The sequence below is a fragment of the Centroberyx affinis genome, unplaced genomic scaffold (genome assembly GCF_046629955.1).
Source record: "Centroberyx affinis isolate AG114_WGS23_722 - 3 ecotype Tasmania unplaced genomic scaffold, CSIRO-AGI_Caff_v1 ptg003627l_1, whole genome shotgun sequence".
Taxonomy (NCBI): domain Eukaryota; kingdom Metazoa; phylum Chordata; class Actinopteri; order Beryciformes; family Berycidae; genus Centroberyx; species Centroberyx affinis.
Window position 1 is genome coordinate 45,787 of NW_027281539.1, and position 23,199 is coordinate 68,985.

The following is a 23,199-nucleotide window of genomic DNA, read 5'->3' on the forward strand; positions in this document are numbered from 1 at the left end:
CAGGAAAAATTAGAAAATACTAAATGATGCCCAAAAGTAAAGCAATTTACTGATTTACTGGACATTCACCAACAGTGTGAGCCAGCTGTCCCCACATGAGAAAAAGAAAGTGTTTGAAATTAGGGAAATTAGTTTATAGCTGGTGAAACAGGTGAAAGTCAGTGAAGGGTAAAACAAGGAGTGGAGGAAAACTTGATCGGAGTGACTAAGTGTGAGGGAACGGTTAAATCAATATCGGGGTTCTTCAGAACAGAAAGGTTAAATGAGTTTCAATGTGAAGCATGTAGAAAAGATTAACCGAGGTATACTCATTTCTACAAATATCGTATTTGGTAAATACCTCACATCCAATATTGAATCACCAAGATCCTCAATAAAATGACCAAGCCAAGTACTTAACTAGGCAGGTCTGAAGCAGTTAAAGAATTATCACACAGCATATAAACAATCATTACTCACTTAAATGTACCAAGGCATTCTGAAACAATGGCTTCCCATGAAGTTAAGTAATTACCACACTTCTGCCTGGTTCATTGGGCTACTTTAGGCTACTTTAGAGTCTCCAATCCACCTGACCTGCGTGTCTTTAGGAGGAAACTGGAGCAGTGGAAGAGAAGTTCTAGTTGGTTCCAGTTGGTTGTAGTTCCTTCGAACGTGACTCAACCTTTTCAGGCAAGGGCCTTCGTTGACAATATGTGAAAATGGGCACACAGCTGTGGAAACAAATGATCAATCTCAACAATAAGCAGTAGAGAGATCGTAAAAGTAACATAGGTTGTTAACTTCCTTAAAGCTATATATATTTTTTTTTTTACATTTATCCATACGGGGAAGGTCTGGAGAGACGCGACGTGCTCTTTTTCTGCACTGTCCTGTTTTACCTCATTCCTTCCTCATTCAGTGATGCTCATGAACACCTGGGGGCTTCTCAGTAGAACCAGTCTGAGCAGCTATAGTGGAGCAGACGGAGGTGAAGCACCTGAGGGAAAAGACGAGAAACACTCACTCACTTCTTCTGCCCAGGTTTTCTCAGCTGGTCCAGGGAGTCGAATCTGCTGCAGAGGGTTGATCTACCTGAGTCCGGTCATCACCCTCCTGTCTCTCACCCTGCTGCTCTGGACTCAGAGGTTGGTGAAATAATTGATCTGATCTGGTGTAAGATCAGAATCAATCAAATCTCCAGAGTTGCATTTCTATATTGCATATTTAATTGCTTCTGTGTCTTATGATAATAATATAATAAACTATAAAATATTTGTGTAGCAGTTTTTAAAAACACAGCTTATGAAGTGCTTTACTATCAAATACAATGAAACAGTATAATCATAAAATAAGATAAAGAAAAGCAAAAACAGGTAAAAAGTAGGCTCATTTTTGGGGTTACAGTGTTACTGGCAAATATTTGTTCAACAATTTACAACAACAATATCATATAATACTCAGGCTTCAAATGTAGGTTGTTGGATTTTAACAATATTCTCCATCCTATATTGATAAAATTTAATTTTTTTATATTATTTTTTTCACCATCCACCAACCAATCCAAATAAAAAAATATAATGACATTGACTATTTACATTCATTCATAACCATGACATTCATGATTTTGGAAGATCAGCACGCTAGCTAACTAGCTTACCTAGATAGCCTAATGTTATTCAACCAGAAAAACCGTGGTTCTTTGGCTCCGCCCACTGAGGTTTAACTCAACCAATGAGATTATTTCTACCTGCTGACCCGCCCCGCCTGTCTCCCACTGGGGCTTCCGGTTGTGTTGCTGGGGGGCCGGGTAGGGGGCCTCTCGCCCGCCTTTCCTGTGCCCCGTTCTGGCCCCTCTCCTCATGGCTGTATAAATGTAATGTTAATTATTATAATGGTCATTATTATATTATATTATATTATATTATATTATATTATATTATATTATATTATATTGTATATAATGATGATAGTGATAGTATTATTATATTATTATCATATTATTTTATTATTGTTATTATAATGATATTGCTGTTACATCATATATTTATTATCACTACAACATTAACACTGTCTGTTTCTTCTCTCCATCACAAAAAAAAGGAAATACAATTTACATATATTTTAACTGAAAAAAAAAAAAAGAGATTATTTCTACCTCCAGAGGAGCTGCCTCCGAGTAATGTTTGTATTAAAAATCCAATCTGCGTTTTATCACTTCACTTCACTTGACAAAAAATAAGTAAAATTTAAGTGATTGAACTGATAATATGTTAAATCCAAACCTTTTCTTGTGGACCCACAGGACAATCCACTTCTGGGAGCAGAACAACCAACCAACCAGCCCGGCTCAGATCCCAGACCAACGCACACTACCAAAGGGATGTGGCCCAGGAGGAATAGGTGAGCTAGCCTACTCCTTATTAAACATTTTCAGGATAGCGTGACATGTTTAATGTTGTTCTGTGTTGGAGTTGTTGGGAAATCTAAAATCTATAAGTCTAAACCTCCTCTGCTCATTCAAACATGCACTTGTCATAACGTAAATAAAAATCTCCTTTCCTTCTCTCTTAACTGCTTAGCTCTTATTTCTTAGCTCATTTCCTAATTCTTTCTGTCACATGCGATCATTCTAGGTTCACAGGAATATTTTCAGGGTGCTGTGGCTCTGACTGTTGCACTCCTTACTATTGGTTGCTTTTAACGATCTTAATGTAGAAATTGAAGCTTATTCCACTGTTGCACTCATTGTAAGTCACTCGGAATCTTTCTGTGATGTAATGTATTGTAAATGTAAAGTTTCATGTATTCATGTACAAAAATTCATGATTCCCCGTCCTGATTCAAACATGCCATAGTTCAGCTGTTTGTTAAAAAAAAAACCCAGTCTTGGGACGTCCCGGTGGCTCGGTGGTCTAGGGCAGTGATTCTCAACCTTTTTCATATCAAGGACCCCAAATGTACTACATATTAGGGCCACAGACCCCCATTTGATGAGATTTTGTCTCTCAGACCCAAATCTGAGAATATTTTTATTGTTAGACATGATTTTGTCCATGCAGTCAATTGCATATGAATTCCATGACTATCTGTATTGTAGGTAGAGAGATAACAGTGAAACTAAGATCAAAATAATCATTCTTCTACATTCTCTAATTATGTTAACTTGAAATAAAATGGTGAAGTTTAACTATTCAGCAATTTGCTGGGGACCCCCTGGAACCCCCTCAGGGACCCCTGGTGGTCCCCGGACCCCACATTGAGAACCACTGGTCTAGGGTGCGTGCTGTGTGGGCACAGCATCATGGGTTTGAATTCAACCTGGGACCTTTGTCGAGCGTCATTCCCCTCTCTCTCCCAATCCTTCCTGTCTATCTCTACTTTCAATTTGTTGTCATTTAAGAATTGTCTTAAAACCCACTTTTACTCACTAGTTTTTTATTTTGATTGACCAGGTGTTTGTGGTTGTTTGACTGTGTGTGTATGCGTTTTTACTTATTTTATAGTGGCCACCACTGTAGTACTAATACAGGACAGATGTAGGACCAGAGATGTAGTCGTAAATAAAAACATGGTTAAACTAAGACCTCTAGTCAGTGATCATCATTAGGCAAACCACTGATACAAGCTTACTATGGTGTATACTATACATTTACTGTAAGTAATAAAAGTTTATGTCAGCCTAAAAAAAAGGTCAGTAAATTGAGTTAAGGTGGGTTTTCCCCTCCACTCCATCCCTGTGGATGACAGACTTATTTTGCTAACTACTGTATAACAAATTCCTACTTGCTATAATGAAACTAAACTCATATATTTTCATCTCTCTAGTCAAGTCAAGTTTATTTATATAGCCCTTAATCTCAAGCAGGGCTTTCTTCTTTTTCTATTACTCTTTTCTCATCTCATCTCTTTTCATCTCCTCTGCTCTCTTCTCCCCTCACCCATTGCTCTTCATCCATGCAGATCCACATGGACAAAAGGTGCCTCTAGTGGCAGTCAATGGGACGCACACACTGCTGGTGTCAGCTTACCTGGAGCACCGCACAAACAGACGTGAGGTCAGTGAAAAAGAGAGGGGAGGTTAGAGAGCATGGCATTACCATTATCAGGGTTAGTGGTTCAATGCCCACAATTGTCTTTGGCTATGCATGGGTTGGGGAGGATTTATGCGCACGTGTGGGCGCGTGTGAAGAGGATGGGTGGTGGTGGGAGGTGTGTCAGCTAGATGAAGGTACAGCTGTGTTGAATATTAATAATAATGTGAGTGATGAGTGATTTAGTGTGTTACAGTTTTTATCTTAATGTTTTTCTATTTTTGTGTCCACACAAATAGAGATTTGTCTCTGAACTTTGCTGGTGAACTGTACTGATGTGTGGAATGTAAGGACTGTAACACCGAAACAAAAATGAATTGTAGAATAAATTCCACAATTTGTATGTGTACCATGTCTGGCCCACAGATGAAAATAAGTTTATTTCTGTGCAAATAGACAATAAACTGTATTTTAAGAAAATAATATTTTTTTGAAGATGAAGACCTTAGACCTATAACCTAGAAGTTATTTTGAATCGGATATATTTGGCTTAATCAAAATAGTTGTAAATCAAATATCCATCCAGTAGCTACGTATAGCTTACTTGTAGCTACTTATCCAGGTCAGGGTTGAGGTGGTAACAGTGCGAGCAGTCATCCTTTTCCCCACCAACGTTCTCCAGCTCCTCCTGGCAGATTCCCAGGCACTCTCAGAAATACACGCTGAGAAATATAGTTGCTCCAGTGTGTCCTGTGTCCAGCCCCGAGGTCTCCTCCCAGTGGGTCCAAAGGGAGGCACATCCTTTACCAGGTGCCTGAACCTCCTCCACAGGCTCCTCAGTGTGGAGGAGAAACATCTCAACTCCAAGGACTCCTGGATTACTGATCTCCTAAACCTGTATAAATCAAATAAATTGTCCTTTGTCTTCCTCATCCTCCAGGTCCGTGTTATCGCTGTGGTGTTGAGGAGTGAGACGGTGGTCTATCGCTGCCTCCTCTGTTGCCAGGGGCAACGCTACATCTCAGAGCCCAATGCCAACATCCACTGGGACCACTTTGGCTATGCGTACGGAACAGCGACCATCTTGTGTCCTCTCCCCTCGGGCTGTGAGACCCCCTCTCATGTCGCTGTGACCTCTGTTGCTGCAGCTGACTCTAAAGGTAATGAAGGGTTTCACAATGTGTGACAGGTTGGAGATTGGCCTGAAATACATTTTATGATTTGTTTATGTCTGAACTACTGTGCTGGCTGTTCCTAGCCAGCAGAGTGCACCATCCCATTAGTCTATTGTTGTTGTAATTGATGTTGAGGTTGGAATTTTTGTGAGATGTCAGCCCAATTAATTCACAATTAAATCTGTCACATTCTATGTACGTTTTCTCCAACACAGTGTAAATGTCAGCTCCCGCTTGGCAGAGCCAGACAAATACATTTACATCATTGTACTTTGCTTTTTCAACTACTTAACATTAAAAAATACATTTTGGAGCGAGGTCATATTATTTGTTAAAGCAAAGTAATAGCCTATCATACACAGGTGACTATCTATGTAATGTTTTCATTGTCACCAAATCATCAGACATTTTCAAAAAATAGCTTACAAAAATAGCTTGCAAATCCAGTCAAGAATGCAACTTTCAGTTAACAGAGCCAAGACGGACTGGAGATGACGCAAAAGTTGTTTATTTTTCAGTGTATCTGTCATTCCACTTACAAAGGAATAATTGGCCACAAGGGGGCGTTGTGTTGTCACTCCATCAAAATTGTCTCCCATAGGAATGAATGCAGTGCCAGCGTACTGTCTAATTCACACTTTATGTAGAAGTCAGTAAAAGTCAAAACAACAGAACAAAGTCGTATAAAAGCAACCAAAGAACTACAAAAAATAAAATAACAACACAACCACAACAGCAAAATTAAGTAAAAGAATTAGAAAAGGCTTTTCTTTTAAAGGAGGTTCTTGATTAATTTGTTGATTTATTTCAATCATGTACCACCATTACACAAACAAACAACAAATATACAACACAATTTGCATTATTAAAAAAATAATAATAATGATACATGTTCGATCAATCCCTACCCCGTTTTTACCCCCATTTTAAGCAGGGGTTCAAGCAGTTAATGAACAGAAAAACTACAACGAAATTCCTACATTTGCAAAATAGCAACCTAAATGCCAGTTTTGGTGAAAATGCCCTTTACCTCTGGATCTTTTCTTTGGTGTCTCAGTTAAAGGCAAGGCGGATCCACCAGTGTTTTTGGAGGTGCGGAACCAGCAGTCGAAGAATGACTGCTTCCCTCACCAGTTCACTGTTTGCCTCTCCACCATGTTCAACTTCTCCAATGTGCTGCAGGTATCATCACACTGGTTTTGTTCTGTTAACTGTTCTGTTATTTCTATTATCCTTCTATTCTATTCTTTTTTACTTTTCTTGTATTTTCTCTTTCAATTCCTATGATTGCTGCAGTTTTGTGATTGCTCATTTCGGGAGCGTATCTATGTTCCCAAGGTCCTATGTTCCCAGGGTCTTAAGTTCCCAAGGTCCTATGTTCCCAAGGTCCTATGTTCCCAGGGTCCTATGTTCCCAGGGTCCTATGTTCCCCAGTTCAATATTCTGTTAATACACATTAACCCTCCTATTGTGTTCGGGTCAAATTTGACCCGTTTCAAGTTTCAAGACCCGTTTCACATTTAAACACAACAAAACCAATGGTTATCATTTTATTTGATTTTGAAGGTCTCTAACCCAAACCCTAACCCTAACCCTAGAACTGGGGAACATAGGACCCTGGGAACATAGGACCCTTTGTCATGTTCCCATTGTGTGCCATATAAATCTGGGGAACATAGGACCCTGGGAACATAGGAATGACTCCCTCATTTCCTGGTAAGTGGTAGGAAACATGCATACTAACCAAAAAAGTAGGAGTAAAAGGAGTATCAGAGGTTTCTTATGCAAGATATAAACGAGTTCAAAAAGTGCAAGTTCCAGTGCAGTAAATGTTTGGCCAGATGCCATCTTCAGTACAAACAATGACAGAACGCAACCAGGAACTATCACGTATCAAACATATACATTTCATGCACTCTCAATTCATATCTAGAGTACGTATTTACATGTAGACAACTATCAGGCATGATTTCTCATTTTGGAATTGTTTATGTTGTGGTTTGTAATATCAAATTTCCTTTTTTGTCTTATTTTTATATTGTTTTATAACTAATTAGTTCCTGTTTTGCAGTTGTTGTTTTTCAGTCCTTTTATAATTGCTCATTTGTGGTTCGCTGTTGCCGAGTCAGATGCTCATTTGTAGTTTGTTTCCTATTTGCTGATCTGCTGACAATGACTTATTATAGTGATTTCCTATTTTGCAATTGCTGATTTAATTGCTGAGACTTCCTTCTCTCCTCGGCTCTTTTTTCCTTACCTATCAGTTCTCTATCACACATGATTATATAGTCACAAGAATATTTGTTCCATCTAATGTTAGGGAACCATGGCTCTGACCCTTATACTCCTTGCTATTAGTTGTTTGTAATGGCAATGAAGGGACTTGAACTTATTCAACTGTTGCATAAGAGCAACAATTAAATGCTTCTGGTTAAGTGACTGAGCTAAATGCCTGTAATGTCAAACAAGTGTGACAGCGATTAACCGCGAACTGTGACCCTTTTAGCTGGTCCAGAGTATGGAACTGCTGAAGCTACTGGGGGTGAGCAGAGTAGTCGTCTATAAGACCAGCTGCAGCCCAGACACACAGCGGCTACTGGACTACTACACACGCACAGGTGGAGTATGGCTTGTGTGTGTGTGTGTGTGTGTGTGTGTGTGTGTGTGTGTCAGATTGGAGTTTTAAGCCCTCTACCAACAGCAAAATATAATCAGTCATAGTCATTCGGGTGGTAAAATAATTAATTGGGGACCCGTGTTGAAGCTGGGGCAGGCAAATTTGGAGAAGTTAGCAAGAATTTCAAAGTACACAACAAAAACATTTTCTCTCTGAAGTTTGCAGGGCAGGCAGGACTAGACTGTCTGTGCACGTGTGATTGACAGGTAGGGGCGGGACTCCTCCTTGCGGACGAGCTGATTAGTTGTTACGATCCGGGCGCCCTGAGATTTTGGAGCGGCTGAATGCAGGGCATGGGACAGCTACAGAGACCAGATTTTTTTCTCAAAGCATTTGATTGATTGATAACTGTCAGGATGTAAAAAGAATTTCAACAAATATTACCAAAATGGTTCTAAAATAATCCTTTAAACCACACATCACCCACAGTACAGCAAGACAGGCAAAACTCTTCAAGTCGCTCCATATCATTGTAACAGCAGAGCAGCTTCTGCACTCTTTTCCACTAATTTCTCTATTTTTCTTGGCATCAAAATGTGCTTAAGTACATTATATCTTCCTTTTATTTTTTATTTTATATTCTATTTGTGTGGTTATATTCCCTTTATCTTTTTTCCCTGCTGAAAAAAGTTTAATCTGTTCATATCCCTCCACTGGCTCCCAGATGCTGCCCGCATCAAGTTCAAGTCCTTGATGCTCGCCTACAAAGCGGCAACCAAAACGGCTCCGACCTACCTGAACTCCCTCATTCAGGTCTACGCTCCCTCCCGCTCACTACGCTCTGCCAAGGAGCGGCGCCTGGTGCTGCCACCACAACAAGGCCCTAAGTCTCTAGCCAGACTCTTTTTCTGTGGTTCCTCGTGGTGGAACGAGTTACCAAACTCCATTCGATCCACAGAGTCCCTCTCAATCTTTAAGAAAAGGCTAAAGACCCAGCTCTTTAGCGAACACCTTCTCACCCGATGGACTGTGTAATCCAAAAAAAAAAAAACTCTTTATCTGCCTCTATGCACTGCCTCGTAGCACCTATGTGCTGTCGGACCAGAACTTAGCTTTATGGCACTTACTCTCGTTGTTCTCCTTGCTTGTGTTGTATTAAAATCTCATGTGTACGTCGCTTTGGATAAAAGCATCTGCCAAATGGGAAATTGCAGTTGTAATTGTAAAATTAAATTAATCTAAAGAGTGATGCTGCTCTACCCCTTTACTGATAGTAACTTGAGGCTGAATATTTTCCAGAGTAGAAAATCACAGACATTTTCATTCCGGATGGGACAAAATGTCTGTGGTCCTGAGGTAAAAATCACTAATCACCGGAGCTGCCCTGGTAATACTAATGCCGTCTAGACAGGGCTTGGAGGCTGAGCTGCTCTGGAGACAGAAATAATCTTATTGGTTGAGTTAAACACCAATGGGCAGAGTCAAAGAACCACAGTTTTTCGAAGTGAACATGGCAAAGAATGAACTCTGGTAAAAATGTAAAAAAAAAAATGGCAAGGGCTTATTTTTCATTCATTCATGACCATTTATGTTTTTCACACCTGACGATGGCATTCATGATGTTGGAAGGTCAGCAGCTAGCTAACTATCTTAAGTCCAAAAATCCAATCTGTATTTGTGTGAGTGTACAAGCACGCACTTCACCAAAAACACACTTGCACGTCTTTATTTCTCCCCCACCTTATTGCAGTGTTTTGTGGTTTGTATGTAGGAGGCTCAATATGTCTATCTGTATCTGTCTTCCAACCTACCTAGAGTGGATATGATAAGTCTTCACTGCCTGTCTAATTTTGTACATTTCACTGCCTTGATGCCTGAAATGAAACTCATTTAAACTGTTACTTTAATTTGGCTATGGTAACCAGCAAAATCAAGCTGAAAACAAAAGCCGACTCATTTCTGATAATTAAAAATGTAAACTAAAACTCCTTGGTTGTGTGTGTTACTAAATGTACTTGTCCTTCCAATCTAATTATTCCACTGTCTCCCTCCCAGGTTTTATGGAAGTGATCCCCTGGTCTTTGAGCAGTCTGCTGAATGTGTCTCCAGGCTGGCAGCCTCACGTAGATCCTGGCGACCTCCACTACTACGGCCAGATCCCTGCTCTCAATGACTGTGTCTACAGATACATGTACCAGTCCAAATACTTGGCCCTGCACGACATGGATGAGCTCATACTGCCCCAGTCAGTGGACAGGTAGTGTTAAATTAAGAGTTTTGTTCCAAAATAAGACACCATTTACAAAACTGTACCTTTAACTTTTCAAAATAATTTATTGCTAGAAAATAAATTTCACTGTGGAATAAAGTTATCAGCTATCTTAAAGCTGCTATGTGTAGAATTTTTAAACTTGGTATAACTTCTGTAAACAAGTGAGACCATGATCGAGATGATTAGTATCCTCTCACGCTAGTGGTATTGTTAGTGAGTGCAAGTAATGTGCATTTTTGAAAAACTGATGTGACATTTTTTGGGGGGTGGAGGGTATTAGCAGTGTTGTAGTCAAGACCGACTCAGTCAAGAAGACCAAGACAAAACCAAGACCCATACCAACCAAGACCAAGACTTTTATGGTCAAGACCAAGACAAGACAAGAATACGAGACCAAGGTCAAGATCGAGGCCGCTCGAAATGTTCAACTGTAAATGTAACACCAGGCAAAATCGGCACACAGTCGAGTGTTTTTCTTATATAGCGTTCACAAACTCCTTATGGTTAGTAAATCCAAACCGGATTACCACAGAAGACGCAGACATTGCTGGTTGCTATGGATACTGTCTTCCCGACAGTAAACAGTGCGGCGTTATCAAGCTGCAGCAGGTAGAGGAGGTCAGGTGACCGAGCTGAAGTTTATTGTTTATTGTTTATTTGGATCAGGCCCCGCTGGTCTCGAGACTTACAACTCTGGGTATTAGTGTTGTGTGTGTGTGTGTGTGTGTGTGTGTGTGTGTGTGTGTGTGTGTGTGTAAGAGAGAGAGAGAGAGAGAGATTCAGATTGACTGTACTGATCTAATTAAGAAAAAACATTCTGTTACCAGCTGGGGGGAGCTCCTGCCTCTGCTGGAGTATAAATACGGTGCTGACTTCGGCTACAGGTTTTTGAACACCGTGTTTCCCAACACCATCAAGCTGCCTCCTCCCACCTCCCACACCCCTCAGCACCCACAGAGCAGCTGCTGCCCCAGCTGGCAGCATGTATCCGGGGTTAACATCCTGGCACACCTGTACCACGAACCCAGTCTATTGCTCACCAACTACAAGATCATCGTCAACCCCAGAGCTGTGTTCGCCCCCACCGTCCACGGACTGCTGAACTCACAGAGGGACTCTGTTTGGGTCGACACAAGCATAGCACGCATGTACCATACAAGGTAGGTTGTTACATAGTAACGTGTTACAGTAATCAGACTACTTTTTTGTGGTAAGGAGTAATGTGGGAGAAAAACCTTCAGATGGGCCAGATGTCGTCAGGTCCTCAACCACACCTGTTCAGTCTCGCATTAAAGTAACTCAAACACAAACAGAAGAGTTCAATATGATAGAGTTTACTGAAAATCAATTCAGGTTCAAAACTCGAGCTGGTTCCATGGAAACAACTGAACTAAATTCTATTAATCATCCTGTATATACCTTAATATGCTCCACCTTTTGGTGGGGCTTTAACACAGGTACCACCTCTTTGCAAAAGTACCTAACTTTTTTAATTGCTGCTTTCTCCTCTTCCCAGAAAAAATAGTGTCAACATGACCTCAAACATTGATAAAAAACAATGATGTATTTGCTATGTTATATATCAAACTTGAACATTATGCGAGCAGGGTGCATGTCTGCATAACAAAATCCAGTTTCAACCGGACACTCAAGGCCATCTCTGGTCAGAACCTTTGTTTATCTCAAACCGGTGGAGAATGGAAAGTTACTGAAGACAAAGACAGCTCTCAACTGAGAAATGTATCATGCTGGATACATGATGAACAGAATGGCCTGGTTACAGATATTATTATGCTTATTCATCTTCACTCCTATGTATTGAGTATTATACACACACGGGGGCCTTTAAATGAATCAAAAAATCTCCCACAGTAACTTAACACGTTAGTTTTTCAATTTGTATAATCAGTTATTAGTTACTTTCTAAAACTTTCGCAGCTTTTATTTTTCTTTCAAATGGTTAAATGTTTAGTTAGTGCAAATTTTAAAAAAAAGAAAGTATTGTGCTACATGATGTTATTAAAGCAGACTGCAGCAGGCTGCGGTGCCGTGGAGGCTTGTAGGTTACGACTCGCTTCCAGGATGAACACAAAAATAAACTGCAGAACTTGGAAATATTCACATTACTTTGAAGTGATCGAATGAAAGGGTAAAAACATTATAGTTAACTGTAAGTTTATTCTGTCACGGTCATACCTAAGATTTGAATTCAAAGTGCTTGTGAGCGCAGTTTGCTGTTTATTTTGAGACCAGACAGGATCAGTTAAGGCTTCCTCTGCGATCTGATTAGTTTACTATGGAACCAGGTAAATGAAAGCTACCTTGATGTTTTCTTTAGATAACAGAAGATTGTTACTTAGTGATGATTTCTATACAATAAGAGTGTAGCAGAAGACATATTTTAAAGGCATGATTTTAAGTTGGTAACGAGAAAGTACTCTAATGAGTTACTTTTAATAAAGACTTACTTAGTAAAGTAACTAGTTACTATTTAGGGCAAGTAACGAAGTAAAGTAACTAGTTTCAAAAGTTACTTTCCCTAACACCGGTTGTGTGTATATGTTACGGTTAATGTCGCTCAATGTACAGATGTACCAATCACTTTGTATATTCTCCAACATTCCCTGTTGCAGTACACGTATACATGGACTGGTCGATTTGTACATTCACCAGCGATGTGGTAAATGTACAAATAGCTCGCCAAAAATTCACACATATCGATGTTGACCTGCACATGACCCAGTTCATGTGAAAACTACTTATATTCACTGGTTTGTTTGCAAAATCTGAGTACACATGACACGGAAACCTAGCCAGTTAGCAGCGTTTGCGCCTACAGGCATGCACAACATGGCAAGAGGGATATTTTCTCAGAAAGAAAAATAACTAGAAAAATAACTGGCACTGCACAGGAAACTCTGCAAGATCTTTACAACAAAAAGTTATATAAGAAAGCAGAATCCATCCTGTCTGATTGTTCCCATCCTTTACATCAACAGTTTCAGTTTCTGCCATCTGGTTCCCTCCTCAGACTTCCATTAGCTAAAACCAACAGATACAAACTATTAGTAGTAGTAGTTATTTGCATAATGTTGTATCTTTTTAATTGACTTGAGTATTTTTACTTTTTAATTGACTTGAGTATTTTTACTGTGTATTTATGTCTTTTGGTCTAGTGTTGTATTTATGCGCCCTGTGTTTTATGTGTGCTAAATGTATGCGTCCCACTGCTACATAACCAGTTGCCCCACCGGGGACAAATAAAGTTATTGAACTTGAACTTGTAAACTTGTTCATGGAAAACTACAGTATTCTCAGTCTCAGGGCTCTGTTGAGCGTGCCAGGCGAGACATTCAGGACATACTGATGACATGGCAGACAATAACACCTCCAAGGGGGCAGATGGTCTGTGGTTTGTCCAGTATGCCAAGAACTGTAGATTTCACTCAGGCATAGGAACCCTGAAAGTTTTAGGAATACACCCCATAGTATTTAACTGTTTACCTTTTGCTTCCTCTCCAGACCTCCATTAATGACCGAGCTACCTGCAGACCAGCTTACTTATGACAACCGACTGCTGTGCTACAGCGCCCGCCTCATCCTCGCTGTCAACAGAGTGCTCAAAGCAACCAGACTCATTCCAGAGGATAACACAGAATAGCTGGGAGTGCGTGTGTGTTTCTTGTCTAGCTCCAAATGTGGACACTTAGAGAAAAAAAAAGGTGTATTTGTCCCCCCACAAAGAAATTCGGGGGTGATTATGGATTGAATTTTGACAAAACTTGGGGGAATGATGCGTCTGATCACAGTGTCCCGGCATTTTCCAAATTAATCATTTATTTACTGATTGGCCCAAGGGGTTACTGAGCATGTGTCAGGATCAGTACCAGGACTCAAATGCAGACACGCAGACAGGGAATACAGTTCAAAACGTCTTTACTTAAAGGATAAGGCTGGTGTTTTTTAATGCATTGCTTACCGTCAACAAATCCTATGAAAATAACAAAATCAGCAATGATTTTCCCGTGTCGCGATGACGATTCTCTCTGACCAATCAGTAGTCTGCAGTGTTTTCACGTCACCTTTTGGTATCGCCTCAGCTCGCCTCAGCTCGCTTGGAACCTCGACGGAGGTGCTATGAAATAAAGTACCAGGTACTAGGTAGTATGGTGCCTGGTACCTGGTACTTGCCCAGTGGAAAACCAAAAAAGGCGAGTAGAGTCGAGTTGAGCCGGTACCATGCGATGGAAAAGCGGCATAAGACCCAGCTGCTCAGCTAACAAAGAGTGAGACACAGGGAGAGTGAGTGAGCGAGAGACAGAGAGAGAGAGGGAGAGAGAGTGCGTGTAGTGCTACACTTTCATCATACAGGAGATACGGTGGTTATTCAGCCCAGTAGATGTGTAGATGTTCGTGCAGTGCAGGTTAGAGACAGATTTCAGATTTAAAGCTGCACAAGGCTTTAAGATTTTCTATGTAGAAATGAGCTCACCAGCCTAAACCAGGAAGTGTGTCTGCATCAGTAACGGAGACGCTGTGATTCTCCCTGTTTGTCCACATTACATTCTGCTGTCAGTATGCACTGGTGGGAAATCATATTTAGTTTTATTCTTTAATGTGACAGTGACAGTATTCATTTTGTAGCTGAAAAATGTATCATGGTGTCTATAGTATCATTGACGGTCCATAGATAGAGCATACTAACTACGGTACTACTACTTCTACTTCTGTTAATACTATGCTACTGCTACTACTACTGCTGCTATACTACATTTTATCCAGTAGCATACAGCTAGTCCACACATCGTGCCCATAAACATAAACACAAACTCTCTAATTACATAGAGAGAGCGCTCGAGAGACAGGGAGAGCGAGCCAGAGACAGACCACACAGAGACTACTTCTGTTTGGCTCTCTTCCCAACTCGTCTCTCTGTAACATTTTCGTCTCGTTTCTATTCGTTAACTAAAGTGTCAATACATTTCGTCATAGTTTTTGTCATCATAAATTATTTTTTATTTAGTTATTGTCTCGTTTTCGTCAATGAAAAAATGACGTTGACGAAAACTATGACGAAAATTATTCTTCGACGAAATTAACACTGATCAGTACCAGGACTCAAATGCAGACACGCAGACAGGGAATACAGTTCAAAACGTCTTTACCTAAGGAATAGGCAGGTACAGGGTCGTAGGCAGGCACAGGTCATTCACAGGTGGTCACAAGGCAACAGTACCAGTAGGAGAAGGCAATCAGGCAGTCCAAAGAACAGGCAGGGTCAGAACCAGGTAGGGCTGGGCGATATATCAATATTATATCGATATTGTGATATGAGACTAGATATCGTCTTAGATTTTGGATATCGTAATATCGTGATATGGCATAAGTGTTGTCTTTTCCTGGTTTTAAAGGCTGCATTACAGTAAAGTGATGTCATTTTCTGAACTTACCAGACTGTTCTAAAACAGGGAAGGAAACCCTGTCTTTGCATTTTATTTTGATCAGTCTTGTTTTAATGAAAGTGCTTGTGACATCTCACATGTGGCTTTGACTTACAACTGAACATTTAGCCCACTTTGTAGAAAATACAGAGATATATATCGTGTATCGCCATTCAGCCTAAAAATACCGAGATATGATTTTTGGTCCGTATCGCCCAGCCCTAGAACCAGGCAGGCAATATATACAGGCAGGGCAGAACAGGTAAGGCGGGAATGAACTAGGCAGAAGCTAGGACGATCTGGCAGAGACTGAAGGGAGTAATGTATAGGGCAAGACCAATTGGCAGACGAGCTGCAGCTGGTGCAGCCGGCAGCAGGAGGGGCAGATGCAGACAGGAACTGGTGAGGTGAAAACCAGGATGAGCCGGCTGGAGTCATGACACCATGTGCAATCAACCATTATGGGGTGCTACCGATGTGAATGCGAATGTAAATTGAAAGTTTGACTATGTCCACATACTGTAAATATATTTTATTACTGATTGGCCAAAAAGGTGACCGTATCATTCTTGTATTTCTATATTTATGAGGGCCATATGAAAGTCCTCCAAAGAGGACATTTGTCCAGGATTAGCTGCCAAAGACAACGTTTGAGTTTTATGTTCTTTGACAGTGAACTTTATTGTAGGTTACAATTTTTAATTAAATTGATTGTTCTGGTAAATTTAAGGAGTTTTTGTCAATGGGAAAACGAATGGGGATTTTGTCAGCAATGAATGTTGATTCCTTACTGATTTACTGTTTTTGTACTGTTGCACTGATGGCAAGGTGATCTGGATAAAGACACCAGACAAAAGCCAAAGTTGTGATTATATATTTTGACTTTCCAAGTCTCAGGTGTAAACCACCACCATGAAGAACTGGGAATGAAGATAAATGTGAAGAACAGCAACAGTAATCACAGTTAGCAACATAATCATTGTCATATTTATCACCACGTTAATCATAACCACCCCAATCATCAATATGATCATCATCATAATCATGATCAACATCAACATTGTCATTATCAACATAATTATCATTACAATCATCATCACTGTCATTATCACCATAAGGTTTAGCTTTAATTTGCACAAATAATAGAAATACAATCTGTTCCGGTAGTAAGTAAAAGAGGACATTATACATGCAAATTTGCTATAGGGTTTGACCAATACTGACATTTTTGTATTAAATCTGCTGATAATCAATATTTTGTGCCAGTATCCAATATCTTTAAATTTGACCATTTTCATTTTGTATTATAAATATTTAGCTAGTGTTTCCCCACAGAAATGTATTCTTGTCAGGGTGGGAAAGCCTCTGAAACAGCATTTAGACCACTAAAACTCTCCAATGAAACCCTGACTAAAGAAAATCTTTTAGGGTTCACAGCTCTTTAATGCAGAGTAATTTATAAAAAACATTATTATAATTGATTATAGCTTGATTTTTTTTTTATGAGTCTACCAACGGATTTGCTATCTTACTGACATTATAAATGATATAATGTCAGTATATAATTATATATTTTTATACATTATTAAAGCTATCCATTAAGAATTCCCAGAAGCGTCAATTTAAAAACCTATTTCAGTCTAGTCTCCTTATTGCTACCTGGACCTGAAGCATTCTGCCTTGATCGTTATCTCTCCAGTCAGTTGAGCCTTGTTAGAAACTGAGATTGGAAACTTTTATTTTAGCTATAATGTTACGATACTGGATGAATACACAAGCCGGCTAATTATAAGTTAGTTGCCAGCAAAATTAACAACAGCGTTATCTTTACTTTAAGATGGTGAAGTTTGGTCAGTTATGGGATTGTTTTCCTACTAAAGTTGAACAACTGAACACATCTTTTGGTGAGTTATTTTCCCTACTTGGATGATATTTCGTTTGGACTGTTTAACGTTTATAATGTGACTATTGTCGGGATGTTGTTGCTTAAAGTTTCTTTAAGTGGCCTGCTATGAATGGCTCAATGTATGCTGTGCTAGCTCTCGTCTACCGAAAAACACTTGATGTTTTCATCGGGGTGCAGAGAAAAGGAGAAAGGTGACTGTTAGTTGAATCCTTGCCTAACAATACCTTCCAGCAGCTGCTTGACCTCCAGTTGACTTGACAACTGCCTAGTCAGACTACACAGAAAGCCTTGATATGTTCAGTTTTCTATTATCCTACACCCTTCCCCTGCCTGAGTGAGATAAACTAAAACTAAACATTTCCAGCTGTTTACAAGTCTATTTGATCTATATTTTTTAGTGAGAGCACGGTTTCTGCAATTACAATCGTTCAGTCATTTGATATGAATGCATTTGGAAAAACGAAACTCAAAATTGCAAAGAGCCTACTAGAATGTGTGACATGCGGACTATACCCGGCCCGTACAGACACTGGTGCGGTCAATTGTGCAGCAGGTAAATCGCTGCAGTTAGCTGACTCTCCACTAGATACTGCTAAAGCTCCATTTTGTTTTTGTGGAGTCAGTAATTGGATCGTATAAAACATGGAAAAACATAATATTCTCCACCAGCAGCCCATTCTGTTCAGATACACAGTTCCGTTGCGTGTTTATCATTGAGATTAGTTACAGATACACTCATCTTTCCCCCTAACGTAGCTGTAGATAGGACTTCGAGTCCTCCGATGTATCTGTTTCTTATTGGACTGGAATGCACCACGTGACCAGGAAGAGCCGAGAAGATGCATCCACGAGCCCATCGTTTCTTTAAACTAATTATTTTTCCTGCGATTATATGGCATTTTTATCGTTTACCCGTCAGCGGACTTTGTTGGTAATTTGTTGACTGGTCTTAAAATCATAATTTCGGGACAAAACCGTCAGTCAGACTGATATCGCCGAGAACGACTCCTTTCCCTCTGTCAGTTGAACGGTATCGCTTCTCGGCCTTTTGGCTAAGATCAAGTGTAGTATCTGTTCTTATCAGTTTAATATCTGATACGTCCCCTACCCGGGGACCATATATTAAATTGATTTTTGGAACAGGGAGATGGAATAGGGGCTTGCTCCGTCCACTCCACGCATCGACCTGGTATTGCAGTACCTCCAGGAACGGTGCACCCTCCTATTGTGTTGAATGAAAATTAAACCCATGACAGAAATCTAACGAGTTAATTAAAAGCGATGCTGTAAAGGGTTTAAGGCTAAGTTTGTGATTTCAATTGTGTGCCATTCAAATCAAGTCATAGTATTTTATTGCATCACCACATCTTGGTGAGGAAATTAACAGGTGATTGTAGAGCATGTGGTTTTCATGCCAATCAATACACCAGCTGATTTCCGCTAATTATTTCCTCCTCTCTGGTTACATTACATTATGCCCTTTAGCAGACGCTTTTGTCCAAAGTGATTTAAAATAAGTGCACTGTGTCAATAGGTTCAAGTTGTGATAATGCAGCCTGCAACAGCAATGCCACATCACTGAAAAACTCACTGGATTATGTCACATAACGTCATTCAGTACTAATTCACCTTATATTAGTGCAAAATGTATTTATTTAGCCTTTATTTTACCAGGAAGTCCCACTGAGACTGAAAATCTCTTTTCCAAGGGAGACCTGGCCAATAAATGGCAGCAGGGGTTACCCAATAAAACATACAACAGTACAGAGAAAGAAAAATACTAAAATATGTACAAATAAAAAACACCTTAAAACCACAAGAGGAACACTGTGAATTGTAATTCAGAAATATTCCATGGGCTTACCTCAGTGTCTGACAGCATCACCTACCCTAAAACCAGTGTTGATACTTTATTAACTTTGAGATTTTTGTACTTAACAAGTGGGGTAATATGCTTTCTTGGCAGTGATTGATATAATATATAAATATAATATGTTAATATAATAAATCCAGCAGCCTGGAGAAGTGTTTTTCTCAGATGATTAAGGGAGGCTCCAGGTGGATTAAGGAGGTGTGCATTCAACTGGGGTAGGAATACTATGTGGGAACAAATATGATATACACATTTTTGGAAGCTTTTCGCCTGTCCAGGGGAGAGTATTGGTGTTCACTGTGGAAGAGCGGCACTGGAAAAACATAAGCAAAATGTAACAGTGATGGAAGAATATCTGCTTTCAGAACATTATTTTTTCCACTAAAACGCAATCTTCTTATTTTCCATAGACCTTATTTTCCATTTTTTTTTTATTAATCACACTTATCTTATTCTTCCAATTAAAAATGCAGTGCCCTTCAGGGTTACTAAAAGAAATTCCAGGGACTTCCATGGGGCCTGTACACACAGTAAAACCACCGACGCTCCTCCTTCTTGAACACCACCCACCCAGGTACTTTGAGTTTTATTTCTATTCAATTTTGACCCAGAAGCTGCAGAGAAACCACCAATCGCTCTGATGGCTTCTCGTAGCCTCCTATCATCCATCTGGGATGCAAACTAGTCACCATTAGGTGACAGTCACCTTTTTGATCTCAAAATAGGGCACTTAAGTGAATGATTTCTGAGTAGTTTTGTGCCTGCTCTGGTATCTGTCACCTTTTTCACTCTCCATGTTTGCATCCTTGACATTGTGTCATCAGATTGGGAAATCTTGAGAGATTCCCCCCCAGGCAAATTAATACCTCTAATTTCTCCATTTACTCTAATTGAACAAGCAAGAAGTTCAGCATATAGGACAACAATGCAGATAAAGAACAGCCCTGTCTAAGGTCTTTCAACTGATTGATAGATCTAATTTTCCATTTACATTAACACGCCTACTTACGTTGTTATAAAACATTTGTATCCATCTAATAAACCCTGTCCTGAATCCATATTTATCTGGTACCCTGAACAAAAAGGAATTGATTGGCTTTTTGTTGGTCTAAAGGTAAATAGCAGACAAGCGTCTGTCTTCTATGTATGACAGAACATCTCTGTTTGTTCCAGCTAACTTATACCCTTCACCCCACTTGTTTGATCCATTCCAACAATAGGGAATGGCAGACGTTAAACGATTAGTTATTACCTTACTTAACATTTTGTAATCAATGCAAAGCATAGCTAAGGGTCTATAATTTGCTAAACATTTTGGGCTATCTTTTTTTTTAAAAAGCAGAGAAAAAACTCCCTCTCGCATATGACTAATCATTTTACCAGACAACCTCTAAAAAGTGACACCCAATAAAATCTCAAAAAGTTGAATAAAACTCTTTAGTCAAGCTGTCAATGCCAGGAACTTTTTTGTCTTTCATTGCCTTCAGGGCAACATATAGCTCCTCTAAAGTTATTTCTCTCTCTAACACCTCTTCAATGCCCAAAGGCATTTGTTTGTCTACATGTCCTATAAAAATGTTACCCAAATCAAAATCAACCATCTCACACTTAAAAAGTTGGGCATAGTGGTGGGAGGAAATCTCTAGCATCCCATCGCTGTCCTCTACAACATTGCTTTCATCCCCTCTTAGGGCAAAAATTGTCATTCTTTTCTCTTGAGCTTTAATTCGCTTAAAGAAATAGGCTGAGCACCTCTCATCTTCCTCCCACTTTTCTAATAGCAAAATCTTTGGCTTTCTTTCCAAATATCTTTCTTTCCAATATCCTTTCCCATATTTGACAGTGTTTGATTTAACTGAAACAGAAAGATAGCTGTGGTCAGAATAGACCAGAATACAGGGGAGACTGACACAGAAATGACTTTGTCAGTCTGTTAGGCTCATTAGTATGGACTTGTCTGAATGCATCTTTTAAAAAATTATATATCCAAATCATATTTTCAACAGGTAACACATTAATTCCTTTATCTAAACAAGCATTGAAATCTCCTGCAAACAATATTGTTCTATTTGTCATAAAGCAGGCATCTAAATTATGAAATAACTCTCTTCTTAGGGCTGGTTGTGTGTGTGCATACAGTATATATTAATTATTCTGAACTGTTTCCCTTTCCAATCCATATCAAACTCTCTATTTGTTCCCACATAGTATCCCTACCCAAGTTGAATGAACATCTCCAATACTCCACCTGTAGTCTCCCATAACCCACACTCTAGTAAATTTGGTAATATCATTTTTATCTTTTAAATGGACCTCTTGGAGCAAGCACACTGTGAAATGAAGAGAATCTAAGTGAGAACAGTTGCCTAGGGCTGCAACTAACGATTATTTTCATTGTCGATTAATCTGTCGATTATTTTCTCGATTAATCGATTAGTTGTTTGGTCTATAAAATGTCAGAAAATGGTGAAAAATGTGGATCAGTGTTTCCCAAAGCCCAAGATGACGTCCTCAAATGTCTTGTTTTGTCCACAACCCAAAGATATTCAGTTTACTGTCATAGAGGAGTAAAGAAACCAGAAGATATTCACATTTAAGAAGCTGGAATCAGAGAATTTTGACTTATTTTTCCTAAAAAATTACTCAAAACGATTAATCGATTATCAAAATAGTTGCCAATTAATTTAATAGTTGACAACTAATCGATTAATCGATTAATCGTTGCAGCTCTACAGTTGCCTTTACTAGCATTTTGTAACCCTCTAGCATTTAAGGTAATTATATTAAAATAAGACATGGCTAAATTAAAAAAGGGGGAAGAAATACACTTACAGTATATCAAAAGGAACATATTCAATACACACACACTTGAAAATAGATATTGCTCCATTTTTTGCTTTCTCATGGGAAGGCGGTGTTCAGAGGTGGAGGGCAGGCTGTCTGTTATAGCCGAGAGTGGGATTGGGGGGGGGGGGGTCTGTCTGGTCCTCACTCTCACCTCCACTCATCTGTGTCCCGGGTCGTCCACTCAGAGGAATCCCGCTCCTGGCAGAAGACTGAGTGGAGCGGACAGCTATCAGCGTCTCTTTCTCACTGTCCAGTCCGTCCTCTCTACCCAACTCCACGTCCTCCAAAACACAAACAGATGCAAGAGAAATGAAAAAGTTCTTTCCATGCTCCACAGTCAGCTGCTCGGGGAAAAGAGGCGAGCAGGCAGGTCTGATTGTCTTTCTCTTCTTCTGCGTCTTTTACCATGCCAGCAGTCTCCAGGGAGAACAACCTCACCGGTCGCACGGGACTGTTCCACTTGCTCAGCCCAGCTCCTCTGCCGGGTGCGGTGCGCACACAGCCGATGTAACTGGATCACAAAGTTAATTTGTTAACAGTTAATTCATGCCCATCTAACTCTGTCTGACAGGTAGGTAAATGGAGTCGGGATGGCCGAGCGGTCTCAGGACACATTGGAAGACAGGCCCTGGGATTGAAGCTGCTGTCTTTTTGCTTTGCGCAACAGAGCTAAATCAGCTGCATCCCACTCAAATATGCACACTGATAGGCGTGACATAAAGATTGGGTACAGCTGATGAGCATCTGCTGCCCATCCCAGGGCAAGTCAGCGCATGAAGTGCCACAGATCCAGCCTTATAGTAAGGTCTGGCCACCCGCTGAATCTGGCCTTCAGCTTGGTCTCCTCTGCCTCAGTACAGCAGCCACAGTCCACATATAAGGCCTGTTGCCTTATATGTGGACTGTGGATCCACACCGGCCTGCAGGTATCTCTTGGCCATGATGCCCAGGCCAGCTCCCTCCTGAGTGGTCAGCACACTGATGAGAATCTGACCATACTCATTTCCCACAGAGGTGAGCCAGAGTGCTGTCCCCTCGGTTGTTCCGGCAAGCTT

The 23,199-nt window shown here is 40.1% G+C and overlaps 1 non-coding gene across 1 annotated transcript; it reads left to right on the plus strand.

Moving 5' to 3' along the window:
- Positions 1 to 18,456: 18,456 nt before the first annotated feature.
- Positions 18,457 to 18,647, plus strand: LOC139661821 (U2 spliceosomal RNA). Its single transcript, XR_011696609.1, has one exon. It is a non-coding gene; the product is annotated as a U2 spliceosomal RNA (small nuclear RNA).
- Positions 18,648 to 23,199: the final 4,552 nt, after the last annotated feature.